This window comes from Apodemus sylvaticus, chromosome 3 (assembly GCF_947179515.1).
Source record: "Apodemus sylvaticus chromosome 3, mApoSyl1.1, whole genome shotgun sequence".
Classification (NCBI taxonomy): domain Eukaryota; kingdom Metazoa; phylum Chordata; class Mammalia; order Rodentia; family Muridae; genus Apodemus; species Apodemus sylvaticus.
The window spans coordinates 59,909,727-59,924,314 of NC_067474.1; the positions used below are offsets into that span (position 1 = coordinate 59,909,727).

At 53.1% G+C, this 14,588-nt stretch overlaps 1 protein-coding gene across 1 annotated transcript in view; it reads right to left on the reverse strand.

The window, feature by feature from the left end:
• Coro2a (coronin 2A) overlaps positions 1 to 13,599 on the reverse strand; it is a 53,670-nt gene extending 40,071 nt beyond the window's left edge. The window contains exon 1 of the mRNA XM_052176451.1: positions 13,208 to 13,599. The gene's annotated coding sequence lies outside the window, so the exon portion shown is untranslated. The remainder of the gene's footprint in view (positions 1 to 13,207) is intronic.
• Between the last annotated feature and the right edge of the window lie 989 nt (positions 13,600 to 14,588).

Genomic DNA, 14,588 nt, shown 5'->3' on the forward strand with positions numbered 1-14,588 from the left:
CACAGCCTGCGGCTGTCCACATTCTGGGGTTCACTGGTGTGTGCCATCTCACCCAGCTTTGCCCTCAGGCCTTTGAAAGGTGAAGTGCTGTGACTGAGAGCAGCTTGGGTTGGAAACGTGGGGCTTCTGGGGGCCAGGAGGGAAGACAAACCCAAGGCAATGCCACGGGGTGAACCTGAACACTGCTTTACCCAGCAGCTCCCCAAGGCTGACAGGTCAATATCAGGTAGGACTCCATACTCACACAGCAGGCAGTGCATGTGTGTCTGCGTGTGCACACACACACTTGCATACACGTGGGCAAGTGTGTAACAGAGATCCATCTCAATTATGGGGACGAAGCTAAGAGGAGACACAGGTTTAGCCCAGGCTATGAGCTTCTTGTTTGTTTGTTTGAAACACGTTTTCATACATCCTTGGCTGGCCTCACACTCACCGTGAAGGGTGACTTCGAAGCTCTGTGCCTCCGTGTGTGCTGGTATTATTTATACCTGAATACCGTTCCACTTCCAAACTTAAAAAAAAATATTTATTTTTATGTATATATGTGTTTTGCCTGTGTGCATGCCTGTGCCCCATGTGCGTGCCTGGTGCTCTTGGAGGCCAGAATTAGGGGTCAGATCTCCTGGAACTGGAGCTGCAGACAGCTTTGAATTTGTAACTCCTGCATGGATGCTGGACTCGAACCCTGGTCCTCAGCATCAGCTGCCAGTGCTCTTTCTTAACTACCAAGCCACCTCTCCAGCTGCAGCGGCTACACTTTTTCAGCATCCCATAGGGCAGAATCCCTGCGACTGCACTCAAGAATTTTATCTCATTTAGTTTTTGGGTTTTTCGAGACGGGGTTTCTCTGTAGACTAGGCTGGCTTGGAACCCAGAGACCTGCCTGTCTCTGCCTCACAAGTGCTGGGACTAAAGGCCTGTGCCGCCACCACCACCGCCACCACCACCACCACCTGGCAACCAGTATTTTATATTAAATTTCAGAGCCCATCAGCAGGAGATATGAAAAGATGTGACACAAACATGAGGGGCATTCACAACTTTTCAGAGTGGCTGTCAATCTGCCCTTCAAATGCTGTCCCCAAGTTACAAACCCACACGGGGCGGGGGGGGGGGACCATTAACCTACTTTTAGTTTTGTTTGTGCAGAAGGGAGGGAGGGATGGGTAGAGGGGGAGTGTCTGACTGCATAGCCCAGACTAGCCTCAAATTTGTGGTGATCCTCCTGCCTCAGGCTACTACTGACTATTGTGATTACAGATACGCATCATCATACCCAACTCTCTTAAAATCACTCTCCCTTAGGGGGCCAGCAAGATGGCTAAGAGTGTAGAGGTGATTGCCACCAGGCCTGACAATCTGAGTTCCTGAGTTCAATCCCCGGGACCTCCGTGCTAGAAGAAGAACTGACTCCCACAAGGTGTCCTGTGATCTCCAAACACATGTTGTGCCACATGCGTATCTACACATACCAAATGCATACATAAAAAACAATTAAACAATTAAAAACTTGCCCCAAGAGTGGAACAGAGACTGAAGGAAAGGGTGACCAGAGACTGCCCCACCCGGGGATCCATCCCACATGCAGACACCAAACCCAGACACTACAGTGGATGCCAAGAAGGACTTGCTGACAGGAGCCTGATACAGCTGTCCCCTGAGAGGCTCTGCCAATTCTTGACCAATACAAATGTGGATGCTTACAGCCAACCATTGGACTGAGCATGGGGACCCCAATGGGGAAGTTAGGGTAAGGCCAGTAGGAGCTGAAGGGGTTTTCAGCCTCGTAGGAAGAACAACAACATCAACTAACCAGACCCCCCAAGCTCCCAGTGACTAAATCCCCAACCAAAGAGTACAGAGGGGGGACCCATGGCTCCAGCTGGATATGTAGCAGAGGATGGTCTGATCTGGCCTCACTGGGATGGGATCCCTTGGGCCTGTGGAGGCTTGATGACCCAGGATAGGGGAAGGCTAGGGCAGTGAGGCCGGAGTGGGAATGCCGGGGTGGGGGGGCACCCTCATAGAAGCAGGGGGAGGGAGGAGGGGATAGGGGGCTTGTGGAGCAGAAACTGGGTATGGGGATAATATTTGAAATGTAAATAAATAAAATAACCAATAAAAAAACACATAAAAAAACCTTGTTCCTTAGGGAAGAGTTAGCTAAGTTATATAATAGGCAGTTAATATACTCTGTTAATCTGCTGGGTTAGATTGGATTATTCAACCAGGTTAACTAACTGGGCTATCCTGCTAAACAGACCAAAGAGTAGGGCTCCCAGTCACCTCTTTTCTGCATCTTCCCTTCTCCCTAGAGATTCCTCGGTCATATAAGACAGATCTGCTAGAAACGCACTGGGGTGCGGGTGTCCACACCTGATGATCAGGGGTGAGCCTAAATCTTTCCGTTTTGGTGTGGGAGTGGAACCAGGGCCCTGTGCAAGCCACGGTGCTCTTCCACTGAGCCCACACTGAGCCCCAGCTCTGTTCTTGTTGATGCAGGTTATACACTGCCTGCTCGCAGGCATCCCATACTGCACACCTCACTCTGGAAAACCATGGAGTAGACAGCACCACAGAGGGTGTTCATGCTACCGGGACGGGACACATAGTCTTGCTGCTTTTCATGCTTCACGTGTGAACACAAGAGCCAGGAGCTCATGTATTTGGGGCGGGGGAGGAACACTCCTCTCCAGGTCTAGAGACCCCGAATGACAGCCCTTGTCCTGCTTTGGGGCCCAGGCCACCAAGTTCTTCCCGCACTGCTGGTGGGTCCCTGAATCTCTACCTCAGTATCCACTCTGCGAGCCCTCGCCTGTGAAGCAGGACCCACCAGAGCGAGCTTGGGCTGCTGTCAGGGGGCCTAGGATGTTTTGTGATCTGTGGGGCTGGGGACTAGGGTGCCTTCAGGACCCAGACCGTCAGCTTCTGTTTGCCAACTACATCAGTAGACCCTGTTAGAACCTTCATGGAGTTCTGGCCTGGGCAGCTACGGTCCTGACTCTGACGAAGCAAAGGCCCGCTCCTGTTTCCACGGCCTCCTTCAGTTCCTCCTGCACCCTCCAGGCTGTCCCCAGCACCCGCTTCTCTGAACCTTCCTGGGGGCTGCTGTCAGGGAAGCATCCTGCTCCAAACCTCCCCACTGTCTCTCCACTGGGCACCGAAAGTCAAGTTGTGGCTTTTGAGGACATCTGGAGGGCCTGAGAGAGAGAGAGGAAGGGAAGGCACCAGGGAGAAAGCCATATGGGTGTGTCTTCTACAGAGAATTTCAAATTGGTGACAGAGCTGACCCCTGTCTGGCTTCCTGTGACCATGCATCAATGAGCAAGCTCTCCTTGGCTGCTAGGGCGCAGCTCATAGCAGGGTGTGTACTTAGCATGTTCCTGAGTTCATTCTCAACACCAAATAACAACAACAATAATAACAAACAAGCACAAAAACCTCTCCCTGCGAGCACAGGTCAACCCTCCTCCCTGCCTTGTTATAAACCAGAGTGTGAACCCAGCCCCCCTTCCAGGCTGAGCAAGCCTGACACAGCGGCGCAGGACACACAGTCTCCCTCCTCCAGGAAGCCTCCCACGTGTCCGTTTTATGTATCCCCCAGTGACCACGACTCTCCCTCAACCTCCTGACTCCCGTGATGTAGACTCAGACAACAGCTGCATTCAGTTTTCAGGAAAATTCAGGAAAGGGACTCCCGGCACAGAGCATCCTGCGAGCTACTTGACCTCAGTCACCCCTGCTGCCTCCCAAGCCTCTTCACCTCTGCAAAGTATGTTTCACCCTTGACCTCATCTTGGCCTTGACCTTCTATCTCTTGGCTCAGGCTAAGCTTGGTCTAGATCAGAAGTTCTCAACCAGTCGGTCCGGATTCCTTCAGCAAACCTCTATTTCCAAAAAATACTTATACTATGATTTATAACAATAATAAAGTTACAGTTATGAAGAAGCAACAAAATAATTTTATGGTTAGTGGGTCACATGAGGAACTGTATTAAAGGGTCACAGGATTAGCATGACCACTGGCCACTGGCCCAGATGAACAGAACACTCTACATGCGTCTCACGGAATTCCCAGAGTCAACCCATCCTGGGCAGACCCTGTCTTCCTGTTCCATGTCTCACACACCTCTTGCAACACCTCTTTCCACTCCTGGCGTTAAGCCTACCTCGCCTCTGTTCTATTCTGTGAGACAGGGCCCCTGCTAGTTCACACTGGGCCTCCTACGTCATAGGATTACCGAGCCCAAGGCCCCACACAGGCTCCCCCTGTCCTGCTTTTTCAAATGTCTGACTCTAAGCCCTCCACCCTCCAGCCCCACCTTGCTCAGGGAGCTGGGCTGCAGATCTCCACCTCTTCTCATCCCCAACTGTTCTTTCCTGTGGCTCAGGACTTTCCTGGCTGTTCCTCCTGCCCAGTACGTCCACTGCCCACCCTCACCCGGTGCCCCCAGCTCCTTAAGGGGAACCTTTCAGTCTTCCAGAGCAGGGCTACCCACGCCCTGCTCCGTTGGCTCTTTATCTCCTTCCCTCGCCAGACCCCTACCTCAGATCTTGTGGGACTGTACAATGACTCTTTCTGACATCTTTAGACCATGAATCTGTAAGGGCCAGGCCTGGATCTGTTTGATCCACTCAGTGTTTCAGAGGCTTGTGCTGCATACCCAGAAAGCTATAAACACGGGTCAAAGGTCCTATTCAAAACTTATATCGAAAAGTATTATTTAAAAAGAAAGAAAAAAAGAGCATTGAAAAAGAAAAACAGCAGCTGGGCGGCACACGCCTTTTATCTCAGCACTTGGGAGGCAGAGGCAGGTAGATCTCTATGAGATCAGAACTGTCAGGGCTACAGAGAAACTCTGTATTGAAAACCACCACCACCACCACCCCAAAACAAACAAAAAAGAAAAAAAAATAATAGCTAAGTACCATGGTCCATGCCTTTAATCCCAGCATTTAGGAGGCAAAGGCATTGCTAAGTTCAAGGCCAGCTTGGCCCACCTAGCAAGTTCCAAGCTAGCTGAGAACTCAGAAATGAGATCTTGTCTCAAAAAAAAAAAAAAAAAAAAAAAAAGACAAGAGAAACAGTAACAATTTAGGGAGTAAACAACTGACGGAGTCTGGGCCTGAGACTCCAGCACTGTGTGGAAAGCAGAGTTCTGCACCTTTCTCCAGATTGGCCAATGGCCAAGCCACTACCTCATGGTTACAGTCACTGAGGCTAACAAGTGGCCAGTGAGCTCTCCGAACTCCTCTGGCCATCCTCCCTGGCCCCTGGGCAGTCTGAACCGCTCCCTGGTGCGGGCACACTACCCCCCTTTGCCTAGCCTGGAAGCCTGCTTTGGATGAAGAAGGGGTGGGACCTAGTGTGAGCAGGTGTGAATCGAGCCGTGCCCCGACCTAGCATGAGCCGGGTACAGGGATGAGAGGGGAGAGAACACAGAGTCTAGCTGTGTGGGGCCCAAGAGACGGTTCCGTGGTGAAGAGCACCAGCTGCTTTTCCAGAGGACCCAGATTCAGTTCCTGGCATCCACATGGTGGCTCCCAACTCCCAACTCTGTAACTGCAATGTTCTCTTCTGGCCTCTGTGGGTACCAGGTATGAAAGTCATACCCAGACATCCATGGAGGCAAAACAGCCATCACACAAAATCAGAAACAAACAAACAAAACAAAACACTCTAGATGGGAGCTGGGCACGGTGACACACATCACCACTGCAGAACCCGAGGCAAAAGGATTGTCAGGTGTTCCAGGCTAGCACTGACTATATAATGAGTATCGTATCTGCCAGGGCTACATAGGGAATCCCTGTCTCTAAAGCCAAACCAAATCAATACAGTAGCTTCGCTTCTTTATTTTCTGTGCCAGGTGCTTGAAGGCTTGAGTGTGCTGAGGGCAAAGACCGAGACCCCAGGCTGCTCAGGGAACAGAGCCTCCTGCTGATGTCATCCTGGGGCCTGAAGTCATCCTGGGTTCTTAATGCGTCCAAGACCCCAAGGTTCAGGCCCCTGCCTGCCCAGGTGTCCCCAGACTTCTGCTAGCTGTCTCAGCACCTCCCAGAGGAGGGCCCCACTGTGCAGGACTCTCAGAGCCTCCTGGCTCTGACCAGTATCAATGCCAACTGTGTCTGCAGCCCCAGAGCTGTGAGACCTTTCCTCCTGGTATCCCCATGAAGCTGTCCCTGGGAATGTCACCCAGGCCTCTCCATGTGCCTCATACCCTTCTGACCTGAAGGGTACATCCATCACCTTGTGGCCTGCTGATGCCAACTGGGTCTTCCTGCTCACTGTGACTGTGGTACGGACGTACCATGAGTGTAGCGGGGAAATGTGTACATGTCTAGAAGACTCAAAACATAGAAAACACAACCTGGCCACTGAAGATCCCCAGACAGATATCTGAATAGCCTCCTACCCTCCGTCCTTTCTACCCACGGTACTGAAGATGGAACTTAGGGCTTCTTACATGTTAGGTAAGTTCTCTACTGCGGATACACATTCAGCCCGGTTTTTAACTTTAGGAGATAGGACCTAATGTCTGGGCAGACCTTGAACTTGCAATGCCTCTGTCCCAGCCTCCCAGATGCCCAGGATTACAGTCTGCACACCAAGCCTGGCTTGAACATTTTTCTATATTTATGAGCACATTGTTTTTTCCATATCTGGCTCGGACATGCCCCTTCTGCCCCCAGATAGTTGTTTTTCCCAGTGGCATGCCACCCTGGGCCTCTCTCTCTGATAGACCAGTCCTCACTGTGATGATGTGACATGACTCTGAACCTGGCAGCTCCCACAGCTCCTCAGGCGGGTTCTGGAGGTTTTCACCGGGGTGGGGGAGGGGTGGAGAGAGGGTGGGGACGCAGCGGGGAAGGGATGGGAAGCAGCACTTTGGGCCTAATGGGTCCTGTTGGCACAGATGGTTCTTTCCCAGAGGGACTGTGATCTTGATTGAGCCGTGGCTGCCATCAGGGTCTTCTCCAAGTGAAGGGTAGGCAGACATTCCCTGGAACTATTCAGTCAGGAGGTGTGAGGGCAGTGGCGGCCATCTGTCTAGCTGGCTGTCCCTGACCAGTCTGATTACAGACCTTTCACAACAGACCAGAAACACTTCCTGCCCAGACGCCCCAGCACCCAGAACCAAGTACAACGGAGAGGTGCCTGGTGCTGGCCTTCCACATCCTTCAGGGTCCGGGGCTCCCCCTACCCTCGGCAGAGCAGGAACTTAGCAGCCATCGCCTGTCTTCCGAAACGGTCTCCTGCATCCCAACCTGGCTTCAAACTTGCTCTACAGCCTTGAACCTTAAGATCCTCTTGCCTCTGTCTCCCAAGTGCTGGGATTAGTGACGTAGCTGCCACACCCAGTTTATGGGGTGTTGGAAATTGAACTCAGAGTTTCTACAGGCTAGATAAGCACCCTGCCAATTAAACCACATTCCGGCCCAGCCACCCCCATTCTGTCAGGGAAGAAACAAAGTCTGGCGAGGTGGGCGAGGTAGTGACTTCCACAGGTGGCTGGCTCCACACTCCACAAGCAGCTCAGAAGGCCCTGCCTCTCCAGGGTGTCTCCCGAGGCTCTCACCGCGCCCAGGATGGTTTGGCAGTTCTAGTTAGAGGATCCCTGGTTCTAGCCATGGCTTCCCCTGGAATGATAAGCTATTGAGTGTCAGGAGCCATCATGGGACAAGCTAATAGCTAGCAGGTGACCATCCTGATCATTATGATATTACTCTGCAGCGGAGCAGGGGAAGATCCTGGCCTAAGACCGGCTGGTGGCTGGCTGTCAGAGAGGGCTGGCCAAGAAATGCCCAGTCAGGTTGCAGGAGAAAAGTTCTCCCGGGGAGGAGAGGTAGGGTGGTTTGGCAAAGCCCATCTCTTTCCTGTCACCTGTCACTTCCCAACAAGGCTGAGGGATGGGACTCTGGCCTGGGCCTCCTTTAAGGCCCCAGTACTTCCAGGGATCATCCCACTTGCCAGCCGTCTACAAGCTATGGGCCCAAGGCCAAGCTGGAAGCAGCTATCATGAGAATCCCATACAGGTTCTCCTAGACCCAGTTTCTCTTTCGAATGAGACCCCAGTCATTCCTGAAACCGACTAGCTCCACAGCTAGGAGTAGGATGGGTAGGTGGGTGGTAGAGGCGACTCAATGGAACCCACCTATTCCAGGGTTTGCCTGCAGACAGAGAAGAGTGACATGTCTGGACTCTGAAGGCAGATGGCAAGGGACAAAACATGGGGCCTTAGCTTCTCATCCTCAGGATGAGGATGGCAGTGTCCAAAAAGGAGGAAGGGAGTCCCCCACCCTGAGGTGTTCACACCGATCTCCAGGAACATGAAGACATGAAACATTAATTTTCTATTTTTTTTGTCTTTTTCTAAAGTTTTATCCACCACCATCAAGTATTCATAGCAGAAAAACCAAGCGCGTGTTCTTTGTAAGTTAACTTTATTGAGATACAATCTACCTACAACATAATTGACCCACTTAAAAGTGAGATTATAGACAGGGTGGCTCACACCTGTAATTTCAGGGGAGGCTGAAGCAGGACTGCTGTGAGTCCAGGGCTAGCCTGGGCTACAGTACTAAGGTTAGGGCTGGCCTGGAGTAGAGAGTAAGACATTGTCTCCAAAAAATCAAAACAGAAACAAAGGAAACACAGGGAAAGATAAATAGGTCCTGGTGTCTACCCTCTGACCGGCCCAAACTGGCACCTATGGCTTCAGAAGGCTGAGTTAAGGAGTCTGAACTCTTCACCTCCTTAGGGCATAGGCAGTTACCAACAGAACAGTCAGGAAGCTGGGCCAGCCTGTCCCCCTCTCTTGCCTGGTTACCAGCTGGGCCCCTCCAATGTTCTGCAAACACAGAGTTGAGAGCCCCTAGCTCACAGGCTGTCAACCTAGGTCTGGACTCCTGTGACAGCCACCTGAGCCCTGTAACTGGTGGCCCGTGAATCACACAATGTACCTCTCACTGTCACTGGAGCCCAGAGTCCAAGATAAGGCTGCAGACTAGTGTGCAGGAGGGCCGGCTTCCGGGTTCAGGGAAGGGTGCCTGACGGTCTGTGTGTCCCAGCGTGGAAAGGGTATGCCTCCTGGGACTTCTTTTGCGGGGACATGAACCCTCACAAGTGTTTTGCTTTCCCGAGCTGACCAGCCCCTCCTGTGCCACCACCCTGGGGTGGCGGTTTCACCAAACGAACTTGGCAGTGACAGGAACAGCTAAACCACAGCAATCTCAGGGAAACAGGAGCGTATAGAGGTGGCTGTGCCCTGGCTGTGCCCTGGCTCTGCCCAACAGTGGGCATGGCTCGCAGGGCTCTGGGCCAGAAGCCATAGCTTCCTGAGACAGTGTTGCAAGTTTCTAAGCCTCTCTGCATCTCATGCTTTTCTAACAGAAAGAGAGACTTAAAAATAGTACCTCCCTCCCTCACTTGTGGGATTGCACCCTGCACAGGGGTGGGGGTGGGTTAGGTAATCGGGACCATGGCCTCTGCCCTTCTCTTTCTTGCTTTCCTGCTCTTCTTAGAGCCGGCCTACCTCAGGGGCTCCTCACTGCGTCCCAGCACCCCCACCCCCAGTTCAATCCTGTTTGGCCAAGTCGCCCTCTCAGAGTCCCTAAGCCACCTACCTGCCTAGAATGGCTGTCCCCTTTTCTGTGGTCACACTCCTCTACTCCCTCCTGTTGGTCTTTTCTTTCCTCTGTCACCTTCTGCCTTCTCCATCAGACAGTCTGTAAACTCCTTCCAGCCTATTCTTGGGTGAAGGTGTTTGGTAAACACTGGGGCCTGGGGCAGTGCCAGGCCCGGAGTAGCAAGGGCCAGTTCACCAGACAGCAGCCCTGTGGTTGTCATCCCTGTTATTGATCAGGCTGACCCTCAAGACCTTACTTCAAATCCAGTCACACCTACCACACCTCATGGCTCACTGACAGTAAGGAACCATAATTACACCTTAATTATATCCTTTTCTACTTAGGTTGAACCACATGAAGTCATTATTATTATTATTATTAATTATTTTAAAAGGTTTGCTATAAGCCTTTCTGGAGTGGTTTAAGCTAATGTATAAGCACCTTGTAGATACCCAGAGTGCATCCAGAGATAGATAGATAGGTAGATAGATAGATAGATAGATAGATAGATAGATGATAGATAGATAGATAGATAGATGATAGATAGATAGATAGATAGATAGATAGATAGATAGATAGATAGAGGTCTCCTGGTCCTTCAGATAGAGTGTGAATGCCAAGTGCCTCCCCACTGCCCTAAGAATACACCCTCCCCCCTCCCCCGATCAAAATGAAAACTGCAGTATCATCTGGGGTCTCCTCATGACAGGCAGAGAAGAAGGAATGCTCTCCAAGGTCTGATTCAGGGCTATTTGGAAAGAGCAAAGGCTTCAAGCAGAGCTTCACGGGGTGGGGGTGGGGGAATCTGGCTGCTGTGCCCCCCCCCCCACCAAGGGAACACACTTATCTCTGGGGAAGGGAGGGAAGCACGATTTCTGGATGGCCAGAGCGCTCTGCTCCTCCGGCAGAGGCTCCATTGCTCAGCTGTGCGGACTCAGTCACCAAGGCCATGCTCACTTCCCAGATGGAGAAAGCGAGGTGGAAACCAGCAGGCCAGAGATCACCCAGGGGCCAGGGTCTGTGCCTGCCACCCTGCCCCAGGGTCTTTCCTCCAGACCACCGGGGCAGAGGTAGGGTGGCATCCTGCCACTTAGCCAGTGCCTTCTTTCAGTGTCCAGGAGCCTGGGCACACTTCTTCAGGGTTGGGAGAGTCCATGACAACAGCAGTACCCCGGGTCTCTAGTGACCTCCTTAGGGTAAAGTCCCTGAAGGAGAGGCCTGGGAGCAAAGGGCAGGCCGTTCATTTCACAGACTCTTGTTTCTATGGCTGCCAGATTACCCTACAAAATGACACACCTCAGGCAAGAGCCTGCAGCCTTGCCAAGCGCAGGTCTTAACCTTTTATGCTTTTATCTTGCTGCTTTTACAAAGCAATGGGACTGTTTCATTTATGATATCTTTTATGTCCTCCCCTCCCCTTTTAAAATTGGAGGTAGGGTCTCATATATCCCAGGCTATCCATTTGCAGCAGAGGATAGCCTGGCTTTGGTGGATGAATTCCCCATCCTCCCTTCTCTACCTCCAAGTGCAGGAATTACAAGTGTGAGCCTCCAAGTTCAGTCTATTCAGTTTGGGAGATGGAACTCTGCCAGTGGAGCTGCATCCTAGTTTCTAAGCGCCCGGTCCTTGGAATTAGGACTCCTGCTGGTTTGTTGTGTGGCCTTTCCCAGGCACACCCCCTTCAGGGACAGGTGATTATGTGCCCATAGAATACAGGCGTTGGATGAGATAGATGGTTTCTAGACCACCCATAGAATAAGGGCGTGGGATGAGATGGTTTCTAGAGACCCTTTTTTTTTCTCGCTCCAGCCCCACTCCTTCCTGTTGCGGAAGGCTTATGATTTATTTATTTTATGTATGTGAGTACACTGTCACTCTCTTCAGACACCCCAGAAGAGGGCATCAGATCTTATTCTAAATGGTTGTGAGCCACCATGTGGTCGCTGGGATTTGAACTCAGGACCTCTGGAAGAGCAGTCAGTGCTCTTCACCGCTGAGCCATCTCTCCAGCCACCCCCCCCAACCCCAGTACAATTTTAAAGTCCAGGATGACTTTGTAATAACCAGAACCTGCTTTGCTCACTCGCCATCCCCTGTGGCCTCCCAGATCACAAGCGTACACAATGACAGGGACTCAGGGGGTACTTAGGCTTTGGAGCTGGGGCTGGGCTCTGGCAGCCACACTTATACTTAGTCTTCCTTTATGAGGGGGTAATAACACTCATCTGCAGTGAAGCGCTAGGTTGGGGCCACAGGGCAAGGTCCCTGGCACTCTGCTTTAGCCCTGGCATCCCACAGCTCCCTCCAATGCCCACCCAGCCCTCCGCCTGTACACTTAGATGACACAGGGCCCACCACCTGCGCTGGGCCTGAGGGAAGGGGAGGGTCTCTCCGCTTTTGGCCCTAAGAAAGCCCTTGGGTGAGGGAGGCAATCAGGAGGTGCTGAGCCTGTTCCTTAATTGGGACAGATGTCAGGAAATGACGGAAGTGTCCAGAGATGGGTCCAGGCCTTCCTCTCCCTCCATGTCCCTCAAGAGATGTCAGGAGGTGAGGGAGGTGTAAGGACACATTCCTATGCGGAGGCACAGGTGGTTATGAACAAGTCCCTGGACCATTCGCAGAAGAGCAGGGTCTGAGGCATAAGGGTCACATGCTATCTAAGGGACACTAGAAGGATTGCAGCCACAGTGGGAACAGATTCCCCAGTTTCGACTAGTGAGAGTCCCTATCTTGAGAAGAATGCAACACAAGACCTTCATCAAGAACCATCTTATAGAACTTCTCAGCTCTACACCAGAGGTCTTTAAAGACCCTGGAGCCACTGCACCTTTAGACACATGCTCAGTTCCCCCATCCTCAGAAGACACTGTCTTCCTGGCAAGTGGACTGAGGTCGGAGTGTGGCAGTGCCAACCCTGTCCCACCAGGCTGGTACACAGAGCTAGTCAGGGCACGGACCAGGACGTCCTTCTCCATTGCCCGAATGCGAACGCAGGTGGGTGTCTGCTCGGCTCGGGTCCAGGCAGGTCTGAGGCTGAGATCTGGCCACCGCCAGAGCGGGGCTCCTCCTCCAGCTCTAGGCGATGAGGCTGGACAGGGTAGCAGACTGCTCGCCCCACCCGCGCGCCCAGGTCGCCTCGGCAGGGACGCGGGGATGCTTCCTCCACTCTCGTTTCCTGGGACTGGACGCTGAGGCCCCCGCGGGTAACCCAGCCAGGACAGGAACAATCACGACTCAGGTCCACCCGGCACCTGGGCCACAGCGGGGCCTGTCGGGACTGGCTGCCGCGCCCAGGGCGGGCCGCTCCCCAGGGCAAGAGGCGCGGGCGGTGCGAACTGGCCCCTAATCTCTGGAGCTCGAACCTGGGGGTCTCTGCTCCTAGTCGCCCACTGAAGGGGTGTTCGCACCACTATCCCGTTGGGGAAACTGAGGATCGGAGCAGGGCAGAGCTTTGTGTGAGGTCGTGCGGGGGTCTGGAGGATAGGTCTCCGCGACGCCGGGGGCAGCATCCCTCCCGCCACCGAGCCGCAGCCCGGGCGCAGCAAGCGACCCGCCCGGCCGCGTCCCGCCCTACCTTGTTGGCTGCAGCGCAGGTGGCGGCGGCGGCGGCTCCGGCTCCCGCTCCCGCTCCGCGCTTCGCGCCGCCCGCCGAGTCCCCGCGCCGAGCGCCGCCGCCTCCCCGCGCAGCCCGGCGGGCGGGACCGGGCCGGGCGGGGCTGGGGCGGGGCGGGACGGAGAGGCCCCGCCTGTGAGCCGCCCGTCGCCCGCAGCTCGGATCTGGTCCCGCGTGCACACACTCTCGCCTTCTGCACACTCTCGCTGCAGGCTTTGGGTGGGTCTCGGGTCCCGAGCCTCAGTTTCCCCTTACTGAGATGGAGACAGTCACCGCGCCTGCCTCCCAGGTGGCTCTAGGCTGGACCCCGCAGCAAGCGCCCGGACTGCAGCTCTGCAGGCGGCGGGAGAACCGGCGAGAGGAGGGCGGCTGCACATCCGGGAGATCATTCTCACTGCCGCCAATAGGGGGCGCTATGTCCAAGCCTCTACCGCTTTCAGCCCCGTGCTCACTGAATATGGATGATAAGACGTCACATCTTTCATAATAACCACGCCACACCACCTGTCTAGGAAAGAGTCCTTCGTGTCTTGTAGTGATGTGCTTGGTGGTGGTGGGGGGGGCTAGCACGGTTCCTGGCACATGTAGGTGTTGTATATATTGTTAAGTAAGTACACAATTCATTACATTTCTACCAATGCCTTCAATGTAGTCATAATACTTCCATTTCATAGATGGAAGTTGAGACTTTAGCTGAGTTCTTGGTAGGCTCTACAACTAATTTAGTGTGTGTGTGTGTGTATGTGTGTGTGTGTGTGTGTGAGAGAGAGAGAGAGAGAGAGAGAGAGAGAGAGAGAGAGAGAGAGATTGAGTTGTGATGTGGGATTAAACGTTAGGACCTTGATTGTGGTTGCCAGACAAGTATTCTACCATTGAGCTACGCTGTGAGACCCCTCCTCTTTTTCTGAAACAAGAATTCACTAAATTGCTCAGGTTGGCTTTGAACTAGCCATCTTCCTGCCTCAGCCTCTAGGAGCTGGGATCATAGGACTACGCCACCCCATTCGGCTCTGGTGTGTCAGCAGCCGCTGAAGCCTCCCTCTGGTTCCTGCTGAACCACAGTGCCCTGGGCCATTTTTCTTCCTAGAGCTGTGGGTTTCCTGCAGCCAAATTTGCCCTGCATCCCCAAACTAGGCCGCTTGGAGCTGCATTGGCAGAAGCACACAGCACACATCCGCAGCAGTTGGACTTTGGACACTCAAGGGTCCCTGGTAACTTAACACATTTTCATCACTATTTTTTTTAAGCCTGTGTCTATGTGTGTATGTGAGGAAAACGTTCAGGAGTTGGTTCTGTCCTTCCATCTTATTTCGGCCATGCTGCATACGCCTGGATGGCTGTC